We start from the raw sequence: 19,547 nt of genomic DNA, 5'->3' as shown, positions 1-19,547 counted from the left end.
GATGAGGCTGGTGTATATAACTGTATCCAGGAGGAGTTCATTCACCATTAGCGCTTTAGATGTAAGAGATCTAATATATATTAGCCCCACCTTTAGATCAAAGGTGCTGGCAGCAGCTGTACAGTCAGTATGATCTAATTTTATATTGATTAGGTTACTGGAACAAACTCTCTGAATATTTCTACTTCTTTGTTGAGCCTTCCCAGATACTATATGGCCACACTGCATTGAGATGGGGCCAGAGCATACTACAGCATCAGACATTGCCTTTGCTAATTTAAACACCTCTATAAAGTTACTCTTAGTAACCTCAAACTGATGAAGGCATATATCATTCGCTCCTACATGGATAACTATCTTTGAGAACCTGTGCTTGCCAAGGACCCTAAGATTACCTGCTCTGTCTGGCGCCCTGGCTCCTGGTATACACCTGACTAAAGCTGCTGGTGCCCCTAAAGGCCTAGCTAATTTCACATGCTGTATGATAGAGTCCTCTATAACCAGAGCTCTTTCAGGTTTCTCAGCGGGTGCATCACTAAGGAGAGCAAACCTGTTCGACACGTGAAGCGGAGAGGAGTGGCGCTCCCATTGGCGAGCCTCAGCGGTAGCTTTGGCTCTACGCTTATGCTGCTGAGTCATCACCCGTTCACCCCACTGTAAGGGCTCTAATGCCGGAGTTGGGGGATTACTAACTCCACCTAGGGCATCCAGACTTTCCCCTGCAGAAACTACACTGTTCTCATTCCCACTAGTCTTCTCTAAAGCCTGGATACGCACTTCTAAAACTGCAATCTTCTCCATCAGAGAGCTAAGTAATCTGCACTTATCACAAGTAAAGCTGTCACTAGTGACGGAGGAAGAATGACTAAACATCCTGCACTCAGCACACTGAAGAAGCTGAAGGTGTGCCATGATGAAAAGATTCACGTATCTTGGACTGTGAAGATATGACTCCATTCCACTGGAAGGTACTATGCACACACACACACACACACACACACACACACACACACACACTTATTCATGCCAGGAGCAATATAGCATAGCCAAGCCACCTACTGCCATGCTTTTGCAAGGTAGGAGGAAACTAGAGACCAAAGAGGAAACCCACATCAACACATTACAGCCCCCATAATTAAAAAATAAACAAGACAAATTTATTTTTTTTTAGATTTCAATTTTGGCATCTACCTAAGATTATAACAGCACCAACAACAGTTGTAAGAAAAATATAACCCCAATTCCAAAAAAGTTGGGACACTGTGTAAACTGTAAATAAAAACAGAATGCAATAATTTGCAAATAATGGAAACCCTATAGTTAATTAAAAATAGAACAACATATCAAATGTTGAAACTGAGAAATTTTATTGTTTTTTGAAAAATATATGCTCATTTTGAATTTGATGTCACATGTCTATCGTGGAAATTGCTGTATGGGCTCAGGAACACTTCAGAAAACCATCATCTGTGAAAACAGTTCATTACTGCATCCACAAATGCAAGTTAAAACCATATATAAACAATATCCAGAAACATCGCCACCTTTTCTGGGCCCAAGCTCTTACGATGGACTGAGGCAAAGTGGAAAATTGTTCTGAGGTCTGATGAATCAAAATTAGAAATTCTTTTTAGAAATCATGGACATCACATCCTCCAGGCTAAAGAGGAGATGGCCCATCCGGCTTGTTGTCAGCATTAGTGCACATGACATGGGTAGCTTGTACATCTGGGAAGGCATTGTTAATGCTGAATGGTATATACATATTTCAGAGCAATATACTGCCATCCAGACAAAATCTTTTTCAGGCCTCCTTTTTTCAACAAGACAATGCCAAACCACTTTCTGCACATATTAAAACTGCACGGCTCTGTAGTAAAAGAGTCCAGGTGCTAAATTGGCCTGCCTGCAGTCCAGACCTGTCTCCCATTTAAAACATTTGACGCATTATGCAGAGCAAAATATGACAAAGGAGACCCTGAACTGTTAAACAGCTGAAACTGTATATCAGGCAAGAATGGGACAACATTTCTCTTTCAAAACTATCGTGGTTGGTCTCCTAAGTTCCCAGATGTTTACAGAGTGGTGTTAAAAGTAGAAGTGATGCAACACAGTGGCAAACATGTACCTGTCCCAACTTTTTTTGAAACATGTTGCTGACATCAAATTCAAAATGAGCATATATTTTTCAAAAAACAATAAAATTTCTCAGTTTCAACATTTGATATGTTGTCTTTGTACTATTTTCAATTAAATATACAGTTTCCATGATTTGCAAATTATCGCATTCTGTTTTTATTTACAGTTTACACAGCATCCAAAGATTTTTTTTTTTTGAAGTGAGGTTGTACATTGGTATGAAGTAAGGCTGGGGCTGATTTCTTTCTAGAGCAGACTGTAGATTCATGCAGTCCATCCTTGAATGTCAGTCACATATGATATATTTGTATTTTTGTCCTCCATGCCAATGCCAAAGACCCATTTTATGAAAATTTAATGGACAGTAAAGTAGTCTGATTCTGAGTCACATAATTTTTCTGTTGTGGTTACCAGCCAGACTGAATTTCTGGCTTCAGTGCACAACACTAATGTAATGAGAGATGGAAAAGAAGAAGAAGAAGAAGAAGAAGAAGAAGATACTTTGATGCTTATGTACTTTCTCTCATATGGCTGATTCCACTTGAGCTTCTCTTGTAGACAAACCCCTCTAGCTATTCTGGATTGGGCCTCAAAGTATTTAAGAGCAGAAAAGCCCACACAAAGACCCCAGGGTGACCCCAGCAATTATAGAGTGAGCATCATATGAAATACAAATATAACACAGAGTGAAACAACCCCAAGCATTGATCTCCATTTGGACTGATATTTTTCAGCCTGATTCACTGACACATCTGTAACATGCAATCAGCAGTTTAAGAGTGTTATGGGGACACCTGAACTGAAATGGACATTGTTAATATTGAACAAACACAAAACAGGGCACAGTAAACCCCATGTTACTGTTGGGGTGACAACAGCCTGAGCGAGGAATTGTATAAAATCTTAATTATAAAAGATTGTTCATTCTCAAAAACAAGGGAGATATGTGACAGAGATATCTGTTTGGCATATTTGCAACTGGTACAGGCTGGTTTGATTGCTATTTGTTTTGGATAGTTCTAGTTAAATCCTTGAAACTTATCTTCGCTCGCACATCTGCTCTCTGTTTCCATCAGGTTATCCTGACCAGTGATGTAATATTTCATCACCCATTGACATTATCCTGTTATACATAGATAGCTTTGTCAATCACATCTTCCAATCATATAGCTACAACACATTCTTGAATGTTGATACATACTCATGTTTGTCCTACAGTAAACTGAGAAACATCTCTGAACAGCTGTATCTGCGTCAGTGACTGTTGCTCTTGGATATATCTGTGAGGCAGAATCTCCAAGGTGGCAGATGTCATTCCTAGAGCTTACCTTGTCAATTCAACCTCCTTCAGTACAGACCTATTAGTTTTCTAGGGGCTCATCCGGATTTTCATGTGGAAGGTAAGAAATTTTTTTTAAGTATCTTAGGTTCTGGGGCGGCACGGTGGTGTAGTGGTTAGCGCTGTCGCCTCACAGCAAGAAGGTCCTAGGTTCGAGCCCCGGGGCCGGCGAGGGCCTTTCTGTGCGGAGTTTGCATGTTCTCCCCGTGTCCGCGTGGGTTTCCTCCGGGTGCTCCGGTTTCCCCCACAGTCCAAAGACATGCAGGTTAGGTTAACTGGTGACTCTAAATTAACCGTAGGTGTGAGTGTGAATGGTTGTCTGTGTCTATGTGTCAGCCCTGTGATGACCTGGCGACTTGTCCAGGGTGTACCCCGCCTTTCGCCCGTAGTCAGCTGGGATAGGCTCCAGCTTGCCTGCGACCCTGTAGAAGGATAAAGCGGCTAGAGATAATGAGATGAGATGAGATCTTAGGTTCTCTTCTAGCCCTGTGATGACCTGGCGACTTGTCCAGGGTGTACCCCGCCTTTCGCCTGTAGTCAGCTGGGATAGGCTCCAGCTTGCCTGCGACCCTGTAGAACAGGATAAAGCGGCTAGAGATAATGAGATGAGGTTCTCTTCTTCCATCTGGAGAGCTGAGATTTGGTTATTCCAATTGCACATGTACATGCATCGTATAAATAGTCCTATGGTGTTTCCTGGGGCGATTGGTTGAAATAGATTTGATGATCCCAATCATGCGCTGATTGGATGGAACATTGTTGGTTATCCCAATTGTGGGCTAGTTGGATGAAATAATAATAATAATAATAATTTCAATTTATATAATGCCTTTCTCACACCCGAGGTCACCATACAATTAGGGAAAGGGAGAAAAAAAGGGTCCACCAAAAGAGGGTCAGGATGTAATTCCAATGGCATAGCTACCCACAGTCCCACCAAAAGGTGCACAAAGATAAATCCCACACCACCTGCACAGCTGCTGTGACGCTGCCAGGCAACATCACCCAGAACACCGTGCCATGGATCCACAAAGCGAGCATGGAAGCACCGCCACACAGAGCGGCGGTATGTCCCAAACCACCTGCACAGCCAACACAACACCACTGGGCAACATCGCCCGGAACACTGCACCAAGCACAGAAGCATCGTCGCATAGAGCGGTAGACAACCCTGATGTTAAAAGAGCAATGAGCTCATTGCAGTCCATAGTGAGGAGCACAGGCATCACCCACGGCAGACCAAGGCCCGAAGGGAACTAACACCCAAAACTGGGTCCGGACAACCCGGACAATTGGGTCCACAACCGGCAAACAAAACTTATCTCAATCGTGGGTCGATTGGATGAAATAGTTTTGGTTATCCCAATCGCATACATATGTTCATTGTATAAATAGTCCTATAGTGTTCGCCCCCTTGAATTGCCACCTTAACATGGTGGAGGGGTCTCAGTGATTCTAGAAGCTATGTTGTCGGGGGCATTTGCCCCGGTAGGGTCTCCCAAGGCAAACAGGTCCTAGATGAGAGGTCAGACTAAGAGCAGTTCTGAAGAGGCAAAGGCTAGGAGAAGGGTACTCCAAAATCAAATCACCACTGTCTCATGGGTCAACCCTGTTGGGAGGGACTTCGGGAGTAAACCCCGAGGAAGAATCCAGAGCCAGAGTCCCTAAGGCAGCTCAACGCCATTCTCGACTTTGTGCTGGCAACTCCTGCGGCTGATCTGGAGCCGATTGTACTTGTCCTTGCTTCTCCATTGGATCACTCCAGCGATGCAGAGAAGGGGGACATGCTACCTGGGTAACAGCTTGTCCTCCATATACTTACCCTGGCCTTGTGCTTTGGAGAGGAAACTTCAACATTGCAAGCACCTTGCAGTGGCAACAACACGGGAAGGAGCAGTCTACCAATAATAAGTCTTGTGCTCATTGGCGAAGAACTGGATGTCAGGGGCTCCTTCTGATGGTGGGAGAGGCCCTCGCGCCTCATTGGGCAACTACTGCCCGCCTTAAGCTGGGCAGCTCCCAGACAATAAGGTGTTGCTCCACCACGGCCTGCCAACTGCATTGGGTGTATGTAGTTTAGGACCCAATTCCGAAAAGCAGCTCGTCAACCCTACACCAAGCAACAATCGCGAGAAGAAACCTTTTGCCCTAAAGCCAGGCACCTGGAACGTACAGACAATGATCCCTGGCCTGACTGATGACTTTGAGTTTGTAGATGATGCTCGCAAGACTGCAGTCATCGACTTGGAGCTTAGCTGCCTGAAGATGGACATCGTTGCATTGCAAGAGACCAGGCTGCTGGAATCTGAATCCTTGAAAGAGAAGAACTTCACCTTCTTCTGGCAAGGGAAAGCAATAGAAGAGACAAGAGAACATGGAGTCAGTTTTGCCATCCACAACACCTTGCTGAATTCCATCATACCACCTACTGAAGGATCAGAGAGGATCCTCTTTCTACAGCTCCACACCTCAGCTGGACCTGCGCACCTCATTAGTGCATATGCACCAACACTTATCTCTGCTAGTGAAATAAAGGATCGGTTTTATGATGACCTCAGCACTGTGGTTGAAAGAATCCCCAGAAACGAGGCCCTGTTTATCCTCAGTGACTTCAGTGCCAGAATTGGCGCAGACCATGATTCCTGGCCATCTTGCCTGGACCATTTTGGAATCGGTAAGGCAAATGAAAATGGCCAGCACCTGTTGGAGTTCTGCTGTCACCAAAACCTCTGCATAAACAACACCTTCTTCAACACCAAGCCACAACACTGGGTCTCCTGGTGTCACCCCGGCTCCAAACACTGGCATCAGCTTGACTTGATTATCACCAGACGTAGCAGCCTCTCAAACATCAGAGTGACTCGTAGCTACCAGAGTGCAGTGTGACACAGATCACTTGCTTGTAGGAAGCATGATCAAGCTCCAGGCAAAGAAGATCCACCAGTCCAAGAAACCCGGAAGACCCCGTATTGACACAGGGAAGACTCGCATCCAGGAAAGAGGAGAGGAATTCAATCAAGCCCTACTGAACAGCCTAGAAAACCCACCCTTGGGCAACACACCACAGAGATGGGCTCACTTTCAAGACTCCATCTACCAAGCAGCCATGTCAGTTTTTGGAAAAAAGACAGCCAGAACTGCTGATTGGTTTGAAGCCTCCTCAGAAATCCTGATGCCCTTTATTGAAGAGAAGAGGGAATCCCTGATTGCATACAAAAGCAACCCAATCCAGGAGAATCTGGAAAGTTTTAGATCTGCCCGAAGCAGAATGCAATCAACAGCCAGGCAATGCAATGCGCTAATCAATATTGGCTCGACCTATGCAAGAGGATCCAAGATGCTGCAGACATGGGCAACATAAGAGAAACGTACAATGGAATCAAGATTGCTCTCGGACCAATGCAAAAGAAGTGTGCCCCACTGAAGTCCTCCACTGGAAACACCATCATGGATCGAGACCAACAAATGCATTGCTGGGTTGAGCACTACTCTGAACTCTACTCCATAGAAAACTCTGTCTCAGCTGAAGCCATGAATACCATAGAAAGCTTTCCTGTCCTGGACAACTTGGATAGAAAACCAGATCTTGATGAACTGAATGAAGCATTGAAGGCCCTTTCATCTAGAAAAGCTCCCAGAGAAGACAGCATCCCTGCAGAGATCTTGAAGTGCCTCAGCAACACTGCTCACCTAGAGCTCCTGGAGATACTGCGCCTCTGCTGGAATGAAGGTCAGGTACCTCAGGACATGAGAGACTGCAACATCATGACTCTCTACAAAAACAAAGGTGACCGTAGCAATTGCAACAACTATCATGGGATTTCTCTGCTCAGCATTGTTGGCAAGCTCTTCGCTAGAGTGGTACTGAGAAGACTCAGAGTGATCACAGAGAGAGTGTACCCTGAGTCACAGTGCAGATTCAGAGCCAAGAGGTCCACCATTGACATGGTCTTCTCCATCCGACAACTACAGGAGAAGTGTAGAGAGCAACAAAAACCACTCTTTGTTGCCTTCATTGATCTTACCAAGGCCTTCAACCTTGTCAGCCGGGATGGTCTTTTCCAGATCCTGGAGAAGATTGGATGCCCACCCAAACTCCACAGCATCATCGAGTCATTTCACGCCAACATGAAAGGCACAGTTGTCTTTGATGGCTCAACCTCAGAACCCTTCACCATCCATAGCGGCATGAAACAGGAGTGCGTGCTGACTCCAACTCTCTTTGGCATCTTTTTCTTGTTGCTTCTCAAGCATGCTTTTGGCTCTTCAGCTGATGGTGTGTACTTAAGAACATGGTCAGATGGGAACTTGCTCACCCTTTCCTGTCTGAAGGCCAAGACTAGAGTCAAGCAGAGGTGCCTCCGAGACTTTCTCTTTGCCAACAATGCTGCCATAACCACTCACTCAGCCCTTGAGCTCCAGAGGATGATGAACTTCTTCAGCGAAGCCTGAAAGCAATATGGACTCACCATTAGCACCAAGAAAAAATGCAAGTCATGGAACAAGGTGCAGATGCAACACTGAACACCAGAATTGGAGACCATGCACTTGAAGTAATCCACGAGTTCACTTACCTGGAGTCAATGATAGCTGACAACCTATCCCCGGAGAGCAAAGTGAACCATCAAATTGGCAAAGCAGCTACCGCCATGTCTCGCCTGAACAAGAGAGCCTGGACAAACAAAAAGCTGAAGGAGAAGACCAAGGTGCAGATCTACAGGGCATGTGTGGTGAGTACTCTCCTATATGGAAGTGAGACGTGGACCCTAAAAGCAGCCCAAGAAAAGCGACTAAACACCTTCCACATGCGCTGCCTTCGAAGGATCCTCAAGATCACTTGGAGGGACAAAGTCAGCAACCAAGCGGTTCTTGAGAGGGCAGGAGTCTCCAGCATGTACTACCTCTTGAAACAGTGAAATATGAGATGGCTTGGTCATCTGGTTCACATGGACAATGGGCGCATCCCAAAGGACCTCTTCTATGGAGAACTGATAATTGGCAAACACCCAACAGGCAGACCAAAGCTGCGTTACAAAGACGTCTGCAAGTGTGATCTCAAAGCCCTCAGGTTTAACCTCCAGCCATGGGAGACCCTCGACAGAACTGCTTGGAAGCACCATGTCAGACAAGGCTACGAGAGCATGAAGAAACCCTGGCGTGTCAGTCTGCTGAAAGAAGACAGAGGAGAAGGACACAGCAGCAGCAGCAGCTCAGAAGGAGCAGTCTAACAACAACCATGTCTCCCCAACCTGTGGGCAAGACTGTACCTCGAGAATCGGCCTCTACAGCTACAGCCGACGTTGTACCACCCAAAGCGCTGGATGCCAACAATAGTGTTTCCTAGAGCCGATTGGAAGAAACTGTGATTTTGATTTGTCTGATTTTGATTTGTCTGATTTGCCCAAATTATCCTCATCTCCAAGTGTTTCTGGAAATAAGAGGGTCGTTGAATGGATATGGTTTCAGTGGTGTTCCCAGAGACAAGTTGAGAGGTTTATACACTCTAAGCTGAGAATTATTTCCCAATATTATAATTATTATTTTCCAATAATTTGTTGAAATTTTTACCTCACTGCACCTAGGAAATTCTTTTGTGTGTTGTGTTTTGTGTGTGTCAAGCTTGGTGGAAGTGGTCAGTCTGAGTAAATATAAGACTCCAAATCAATTCATGTATGACAAAGGCTTTGGCTATTTTGTGCAACCTTTTGTTGATAATTTGGTCGGATGGATGGAGGGTCAACTTATTCTAGGTTCTTTTGATGAGAGCTGTTTTTTTAAGCATTAGTTTGATGGTAAATAATAAGCTACCATGGCCATGCTCATAAGACAAAGGTTCATAACAATGACAGAGAAAAGATCAAAATCAACCAAATCTACCTTGGTGGTGTGCCCGTCCATCTGTTTCTGTATCGTCTGTAAATGCATGTGTGTGAGCTGACTCTCCCTCCTGAAAAAAATGTAAACAACACTGTCTACTTTATGCAAGCTGTAATGTTTGAACAGATAAATTTCAATCTGCTTCTGACCTCTCTCAAGTAAAAGATGTTAAACAACATCAGAATGAGTCCTGTACTGCTTTCTTTACATATTTCAAACTGCATGGAAGGAGCATGTTTTGGACGGTAGGCATTTCACTATACTTTTCATAAGAATCTTTTTGAATATCTTGCTTCCTGAACATGTTCTTGTTTTGAGAATTTCTACTGCAGGTACCCTCAATGACATGACCATTGAAGAAGTAAGCCACAAGACTCAAGACTTGGTATGGATTTTGAAATTGTAATCTTTTCTGCTGAAAAAAAAAAACTTCAAAAAATAATTGGTTTGCTCAAGTTCTCTTGTTCAGGAAAACTTTTTAAGGAAAACATTTTCAGATTACATCACTGAATGTCCTGTGATGACCTGGCGACTTGTCCAGGGTGTACCCCGCCTTTCACCCGTAGTCAGCTGGGATAGGCTCCAGCTTGCCTGCGACCCTGTAGAAGGATAAAGCGGCTAGAGATAATGAGATGAGATGAGATCACTGGATGTGATGAGCTCAAATTGTCAGATTGAGCAGTATTTATCCTAAAATTAAGATGCAATCTTATTGTAGAAGAGCTTCTAATCTCATCTCATCTCATTATCTCTAGCCGCTTTATCCTTCTACAGGGTCGCAGGCAAGCTGGAGCCTATCCCAGCTGACTACGGGCGAAAGGCGGGGTACACCCTGGACAAGTCGCCAGGTCATCACAGGGCTGACACATAGACACAGACAACCATTCACACTCACATTCACACCTACGGTCAATTTAGAGTCACCAGTTAACCTAACCTGCATGTCTTTGGACTGTGGGGGAAACCGGAGCACCCGGAGGAAACCCACACGGACACGGGGAGAACATGCAAACTCCACACAGAAAGGCCCTCGCCGGCCCCGGGGCTCGAACCCAGGACCTTCTTGCTGTGAGGCGACAGTGCTAAAGAGCTTCTAATGTGAAGATAAAAAAAATCTAGTGACTCCTAGATTGCTCTCTAGAACAGTGCATTGAGAGTTACTGGACTTGATATTTAGAAATATAATAAAAGAATGAACTCCACAAAAACATATTCATTATAAATTAGACATGACTTCAGTTTCTGCATCACTTTATCATTCCTAGCTCCCCTTTGTATTTATGAAATTCAATTGTTCCACCTCTTTTGAACAAGGTTGTACTGTTCTGTGCATACCAAATATCCTATCTTTTGCTTCTGCTGTTCTCTTTGAGTATGACCTGCAGGACGACACACATGCTGAAGTCCCTGTTCCTCAGATTTTGAATTGGGTGCCTCAAACTCTCTGAGCATCGCACCCCAATGAGGTTGGACATGTACAGGTACTCCCATACACTGCCAGTCTGAAAACATCTCATCTCATCTCATTATCTCTAGACGCTTTATCCTGTTCTACAGGGTTGCAGGCAAGCTGGAGCCTATCCCAGCTGACTACGGGCGAAAGGCGGGGTACACCCTGGACAAGTCGCCAGGTCATCACAGGGCTGACACATAGACACAGACAACCACCCATATGAAAAAGAACAGTAAAGAACTTATAAGAGTTTACCACTCTCTTAGTAGTAAATCCTTATAAATATAAGGATAAATCCTTATAAGGATTTATAAATAAATATATATGCCATGTATGATTTACTCCTGAAAGTGGCCCATTTTGCATTTTTCTCATACAAATTTTTTATGAAAATCTAGTATGTATGAAGTGAACATTGTGCATGGTTTTTACAGATAATGTGTATGATGAATTACACCGTCTTTGTATGCTTCATGTAATGTTTGTAGTTTTAAATTATATTTTACAGTTTAAAATGTATATGCCTTTTATATGTAAATCCAACACAAACATATGTGGATTTACATATAAAAGGCATATACATTTTAAACTGTAAAATATAATTTAAAACTACAAACATTACATGAAGCATACAAAGACGGTGTAATTCATCATACACATTATCTGTAAAAACCATGCACAATGTTCACTTCATACATACTAGATTTTCATAAAAAATTTGTATGAGGAAAATGCAAAATGGGCCACTTTCAGGAGTAAATCATACATGGCATATATATTTATTTATAAATCCTTATAAGGATTTACTACTAAGACAGTGGTAAACTCTTATAAGTTCTTTACTGTTCTTTTTCGTATGGGACACTCACATTCACACCTACGGTCAATTTAGGCTACGTTCACACTGCAGGCTGAAGTGACTCAAATCCGATCTTTTCGCCCATATGTGACCTGTATCCGATCTTTTATTGACAATATGAACGACACAGATCCGATTTTTTCAAATCCGACCCAGGCCGTTTGGATATGTGGTGCTAATTCCGATTCCTATCCGCTCTTTTCATATGCGACTTCAGTCTGAACCGCCAGGTCGCATTCATCCGACTTACACGTCATCAACAAGCCACAAACGTCACTATTCTGCGCTGAAGTAGGCGGCGGGTCTCTCAAAAAAAGTTACAACAACATGGCGCATAATCACGGGCGCAGATAGAGGGGGGGATTCGTCCCACCCAGATTTAAATTCACCTCGCTCGGTCCCCCCACTTATAGGGAGAAAAAAGCGTCTATGCTGTCTTTCTTTGCATAAGGCAAACCTCACGGAAAAATCAAAAGACTAATTACCATTCGGTTTATTGAGGTGCACGGCAGTGTATACATAGTTGCAACAAATCACATAAAACAAAACAAAGACTGATATTCGGTTGGTTGAGCTGCGCAGACTGCACAGGTTGCGAGCTCGAGCTTGGTTGCTATGGTTACTAACAAGAAGTTTGACAGGCATATCGGGGTTGGGGTTGGTTTGCTGGCAGCTTTGTCCCCCCCAGTTTTTTGTCCCTCCCAGTTCAAAAAACGTATCTGCGCCCCTGCGCATGACATCAATGCGAGGGACGCTTCGGGCTGTGAAGGTTCTGAATCTTCTCAATGGAAGGACGCAGAGGTTAGGGAGCTGATTTCCATTTGGGGGGATGCAGCTATTCAAGCTAGATTGGATGAGTCATACCGCAACCGGGCGGTTTTACTTCCGTAAACACTGGCCATGCTCACTGCGTGTGACGTCGTCGTATCCTGCAATGCGCATGCGGAACACTTTCAGGTCGCTTTTCGTTCATACTGAGGATCACATACAAGTCGCATATATTTGTTAATGTGAACGACCTCACAAAAAAATCGGATTTCACAAAAAAATCGGAATTGAGCATTAAGCCTTGCAGTGTGAACGTAGCGTTAGAGTCACCAGTTAACCTAACCTGCATGTCTTTGGACTGTGGGGGAAACCAGAGCACCCGGAGGAAACCCACGTGGACACGGGGAGATCATGCAAACTCCACACAGAAAGGCCCTCGCCGGCCACGGGGCTCAAACCTGGACCTTCTTGCTGTGAGGCGACAGCGCTAACCACTACACCACCGTGCCGCCCATCTGAAAACATCTGTTCCTGTATATTGTAAACAATATCTACTGTCCTCTGAAAATGAGAAAGGCACTGAACCTGTGATTTTGTCACTGTTATCACAAGATGTTTTGGTCCCTTGTTCTTCTCCATATAATACTCCAGTTAACCCTGTAAAGAAATCAAACATGGCCTGGAGATTTACTCAGGACTTGAGACGCATTAATCAATTGGTTATTCCTGTCAGCCCTCCTATACCGGATGCAGTTTCCAGTTTATTATCTATTCCTAGTCAACATACCTACTTTACTGTCATTGATCTTTGCAATGCATTTTTCAGTGTTCCAGTGAGTGTTGAGACTCAACCCATATTTGCCTTTACTTTTAAGCAGCAACAATACACATGGACCTGCCTATCTCAAGGGTTCATTGACTCCACCATGGTCTTCTCTGTTGTTGTTCGAGACTCATTCACCTCTCTTACCCCTTTTCCACCAAATCAGTTCCAGGGCTGGTTCGGGGCCAGTGCTGGTGCTGGTTCACAACTCGTTCAACTTCTGAGCCAGCTGAGAACCAGTTTGCTTTTCCACAGCTCGCGGTGCTAAGGGAAGACACATCATTACGTCGTTGTATACATCATTACGTCGCTGTATACATCAGTTACGTCCCTACATTTGCATAAACCTTGGCGTGAATATCAAAGCAAAAACAACACGGAAGAAGCAGCAGCAACAACAATAATAATAATAATGGATGACTTCGCGTTTGTACAGCTGCTGCTTCTCGTCGCTTAAAAATGGCGATCTTTCGCGGTCTTGTTATTGTTGTTGGTCTTAACAACTCCGCCCCCCCGCTGACGTAAGCGGTTCTTTCCTCTGGCCCAGCAGAGAGTTGGTGCTAGCCTGGAACCAGTTTTTCTGGCCCCAGAGCCAGTTCTTTGTCAGTGGAAACAGAAAACCCGGTTCCAAACTAAGCACTGGCCCCGAACCAGCCCTGGAACTACTTTGGTGGAAAAGGGGCATCTGACCCTCCCTGATGGCTGCACCTTGCTTCAATATGTGGACGACATTCTACTCTCAGCTGAAGATGAGTCCAATTGTGAAAAAGGCTTTCTAGCTCTTCTTGGGCACCTGACTAGGTGTGGATTTAAAGCCTCATGGTCCAATCTGCAGTTTTGTCAGCCTTGGTGTGATACCTCGGTTTTGACATCTCTCAAGGTGAGCGTCATCTCTCATCTGATTGACTCTCTGTGATACTCAAGGTGGCTCCCCCCTCAAATAAGACTGCCATGTTGTCTTTTCTCAGACTCATTAACTACTGTCATCAGTACAGTCCAGACTGTTCTTATCATGACAAGATCTTGAGAAAGTCCTGTCTCAAAGAGCAGTCCAATGACATTGTATGGTCTTCTGAAATGATGCACTCATTCTGTTATCTGAATCAGTCTCTCACGTCAGCTCCAGTACTCAGTCTGCCTGACTACAATCTGCCATTCCACCTGTATGTCTTGGAGGCCGTGGTGGGGGTTCTGGCCCCAGAGCATAGTGGAGGTTATAATCCTGTAACTTATCTATCAAAGATGCTGGACCTTGTGGTCCAGGGTATGTCCGTGTGTTTGCATGCTGTTACAGCCTCCACTCTCATAGTGACTGATGCTGAAAAACTGGTATTATCTCACCCTTTGATTTTACATGCATCACATCAGGTATGAAGAAGAAAAGAAGAAACCTTTATTCATCACATGCACACTTCAATTTCAAACAATATACAGACCCAACATATGACCACGAAGTGGTGTTCTAGTGATGAGTCTATTCTGTGTGCTATTCAGAACTTGTCTATCAAGCCTGTCACATCAGCTAACACCCCAGATATTTTGTTCCACCGCCTGTTGTCATCCTGCAGATCCAGTCCAGCTCCAGCATGATTGGAACATGAGTGTAGAGATGAAATTACCTCCACCTTGTCACTGAGGTCCGAAATGTCTCAGATTCCCTTTGAGCATGATGTGCACATGTTTGCTGATAACTTTTGTTCAAAACCTCATGGTTCATTTTTTCTGTGTGGGTATTCTGTTTGCTTTCCACCTAATTTTCTTCATGAAGCATATTCTTTACCTTACAGGTCCGCACAAGTGGCTGAACTTGTCGCTTTTTCACATGCTTGTACCCTGTTTGCAGGTCAGACCATGACTATTTATACAGAATCACATTATGTCTTTGGGGTAGCTCGTGTTTTTGGGAAAATTTGGCACTCAAGTGGCTCTAAGGCCGTTGATGGTAAACCTATATCACATGCCTCTCTTGTCGCAGATATTTTGGAAGCATGCTCCCTGCCAAAATAATTGTCCATTGTCAAAACCAAAGGTCATGACGCTGGTGACTTGACTGAGGCCAGCAGGAAACACTTAGCAGATCAAGTCAATAAATGGGCAGCCAAAGAGTATAAACCTTGCCCATACTGTATGTTTCTGAATCACCCATTTATTCAATGTTTTCTTTTTTTTCCCCTCATGACTGCCTAGACATAGCTTTTTTTTTTTACAGACATAGGCTATTGAGGCTGACTTAATGTTCTGGTGTTCCCACTCATGCTCTCCTGGACCTGACAGCATCATCAGAACCTCTGATGGACATATTGCTCTACCAAGGTCTGTACTCCCTTTTCTTGTGTGACATTTTCATGGTATTTCACATGCCACACAGAGGAGTAACTGAACAGAACATAGATAAATTTTGCATTGTTGACATCCACAAAACTATAAGATTGATGTTGGACTCTTGTCTGATTTGTGCCAGGGCAAATGTTTAAGATAAAACAGCCAAGCATGATGCTCTGCCCCCACCTAGTGGCCCTTTTCAATGTTTGCAAATTGATTTCACTCATATGCCTCCTGTGAGAAATTGGAAATATTTGCTTGTGATTGTTGACATGCTTTCTAAATGGATTGAAGCTTTTTCATGTGTGAGGGAAAATACTCGTACCTTGGTTAAGATCCTGGCAAAAGAAATCATTCCTAGATATGGCATTCCTCTTTTGATTGACAGTGACAATGGTATGCCACTTGTCTCAAAGGTAACACAGTAACTATGTAGGTATTTGAGTATTGACTGGAATTATCACCCACAGAACTCAGGGATAGTGGAAAGAATGAACGGAACAATCAAAGATCAATTGACAAAGGTCATGATGGAAATTGGTAAAAACTGGGTTGACCTTACCATCCATCCTTTGTGAAATTAGAATGACTCACAAATTGAGACCAAAATTGTCTCCTTTTGAGGTAATAATGGGCTGACCATTCCCAACCCCTTGGACCAAAGCTAACTCTAGTGTTTCATTTACAGGTGATCTGGACATGATTGTTGGGAATTAAACTTAAGCTTTAATTGAGAAATTGAATAGTGTACATGGTGATGTCTCTGTGCCTCTCCATCTGCCCACAGGAAAGCTTACTCACTCAGTTTTTTCCAGGTGATCAAGTATTAGTGCAGAGCCTGAATGAGAGCAGCGGTCCTCACTGACTCCTAGCCACAGTGGATACACACAAACGGTCTGAAAAAGTGTCCTCAATTGTCCCTCCCTGTTCACTTTTCACACTTTGACATGAGCAATTCAGCAATCAAGAAGTCCTTAGGGGACCTCTTCTCATCTTACCTTTTCACATAAAAGGTAGATAGTTATCTTTGTAGTAGCATTCTCATAACAATAACTTATGACCTGTGTGCTGGCACAACTTGCGAATGGCACTTATATAATCGTATCATTGCATGACCTCAAACTTAAAGACAAGGAAAATCCAGTGTGATCAAGCATGCATCAGGTCCTTTCAGGATCTAAGAGGGTATTGATAGATAGAGTGGGGCAAAAAAGTATTTAGTCAGCCACCAATTGTGCAAGTTCTCCCACTTAAAAAGATGAGAGAGGCCTGTAATTTTCATCATAGGTACACTTCAACTATGAGAGACAGAATGGGGGAAAGAATCCAGGAAATCACATTGTAGGATTTTTAATGAATTAATTGGTAAATTCCTCAGTAAAATAAGTATTTGGTCACCTACAAGCAAGCAAAATTTCTGGCTCTCACAGACCTGTAACAACTTCTTTAAGAGGCTCCTCTGTCCTCCACTCGTTACCTGTATTAATGGCACCTGTTTGAACTCATTATCAGTATAAAAGACACCTGTCCACAACCTCAAACAGTCATACTCCAAACTCCACTATGGCTAAGACCAAAGAGCTGTCAAAGGACACCAGAAACAAAATTGTAGACCTGCACCAGGCTGGGAAGACTGAATCTGCAATAGGTAAGCAGCTTGGTGTGAAGAAATCAACTGTGGGAGCAATTATTAGAAAATGGAAGACATACAAGACCACTGATAATCTCCCTCGATCTGGGGCTCCATGAAAGATCTCACCCTGTGGGGTCAAAATAATCACAAGAACAGTGAGCAAAAATCCCAGAACCACATGGGGGGACCTAGTGAATGACCTGCAGAGAGCTGGGACCAAAGTAACAAAGGCTACCATCAGTAACACACTATGCCGCCAGGGACTCAAATCCTGCAGTGCCAGACGTGTCCCCCTGCTTAAGCCAGTACATGTCCAGGCCCATCTGAAGTTTGCTAGAGAGCATTTGGATGATCCAGAAGAAGATTGGGAGAATGTCATATGGTCAGATGAAACCAAAATAGAACTTTTTGGTAAAAACTCAACTTGTCGTGTTTGGAGGAGAAAGAATGCTGAGTTGCGTCCAAAGAACACCATACCTACTGTGAAGCATGAGGGTGGAAACATCATGCTTTGGGGCTGTTTTTCTGCGAAGGGACCAGGACGACTGATCCGTGTAAAGGAAAGAATGAATGGGGCCATGTATCGTGAGATTTTGAGTGAAAACCTCCTTCCATCAGCAAGGGCATTGAAGATGAAACGTGGCTGGGTCTTTCAGCATGACAATGATCCCAAACACACCGCCCGGGCAATGAAGGAGTGGCTTCATAGGAAGCATTTCAAGGTCCTGGAGTGGCCTAGCCAGTCTCCAGATCTCAACCCCATAGAAAATCTTTGGAGGGAGTTGAAAGTCTGTGTTGCCCAGTGACAGCCCCAAAACATAACTGCTCTAGAGATCTGCATGGAGGAATGGGCCAAAATACCAGCAACAGTGTGTGAAAACCTTATGAAGTCTTACAGAAAACGTTTGACTTCTGTCATTGCCAACAAAGGGTATATAATAAAGTATTGAGATGAACTTTTGTTATTGACCAAATACTTATTTTCCACCATAATTTGCAAATAAATTCTTTAAAAATCAATATGATTTTCTAGATTTTTTTTTCTCATTTTGTCTCTCATAGTTGAGGTATACCTATGATGAAAATTACAGGCCTCTCTCATCTTTTTAAGTGGGAGAACTTGCACAATTGGTGACTGACTAAATATTTTTTTGCCCCACTGTATATCTGTTTGGCATGCTTGCAACAGGTACAGGCTGGTTTGATTGCTACTTGTTTTGGCCGATTATAGTTAAATCCTTGAGACTTATCTTCACTCACACATCTGCTCTCTGTTTCCATCAGGTTATCCTGACCAGTGATGTAATGCTTTATTACCCATTGATGCTACCCTGTTATACATAGATAACTGAGCTTCGTCAATTACATCTTCCAATTATATAGCTACAACACCTTCTTGAATGTGGATACATACTCATGTTTGTCCTACAATAAACTGAGAAACATCTCTGAACAGCTGTGTCTGCATCAGTGACCGTTGCTCCTGGATATATCCATGAGGCAGAATCTCCTAGGTGGCAGATGTCTACATGCCTAGATCCTACCTTGTCAATTTAACCTCCTTCAGTACAGACAGATCAAAACCAATCAATCTGTCACAGCCAACCCAGGAGTCAATGGAGCAAAACTGGCCAAGGGAGGAATGGCATATGCTCTTTCCTGTCATAGTGTAAGTAGCCAACCATAGGCATCTGTGAGCTCATGTATGCAGAACAGGGTAGACAGCATTTTCCTCCCACTGCGACACAGAAGATGCCTTTAACAGGCTTCATATGTCTCATAGGAAGCTACCATATGACAGCAGAGAGCTGGCTTGGGTGCATGAATTAGCAATGATCAAACTGGGGAGAAAAGGTAAATGTAATTCAGCTTTACTTGACCTTTTACCTTGTGCAACAAATTTAAAACAATGCTTACCTGTGAAGCCAAAACTGGGCCTGCATCTACCTAACTTAATGTTCTTATGTACCACACTGCACAACTCTCCCTCTGGTCCTCCAGCACTGCTCAGTTGGTCCCACCATCTCTCAGGATACAAGGAAGGCATGCAGCAAGGCTTTTCTCTGTTCTGGCACCAAGGTGGTAAAATGAACTTCCGATAGACATTTGAACAGCTGTCACTGTCTGTCTTCAAAGGACAACTTAAAGACTTACCTCTTTATGAAGTATTAAATTAGCACTTTGTTAGTATTATTTTTTTTTAACCCAGGTCTCGTGTGTTGTTCATATCATACTAACCTCCCCAACAGGGTTTTTGTACTTTTGATCCCTGACCTCATGAAGCAGTACGAGGATGTATTTATTGATGGAGACTGCCAAACAGTTCTGCAAGTT

This window comes from Neoarius graeffei, chromosome 24 (assembly GCF_027579695.1).
Source record: "Neoarius graeffei isolate fNeoGra1 chromosome 24, fNeoGra1.pri, whole genome shotgun sequence".
NCBI lineage: Eukaryota > Metazoa > Chordata > Actinopteri > Siluriformes > Ariidae > Neoarius > Neoarius graeffei.
The sequence above is the reverse complement of the archived record's forward strand: the minus strand, read 5'-3'. Positions refer to the sequence as shown.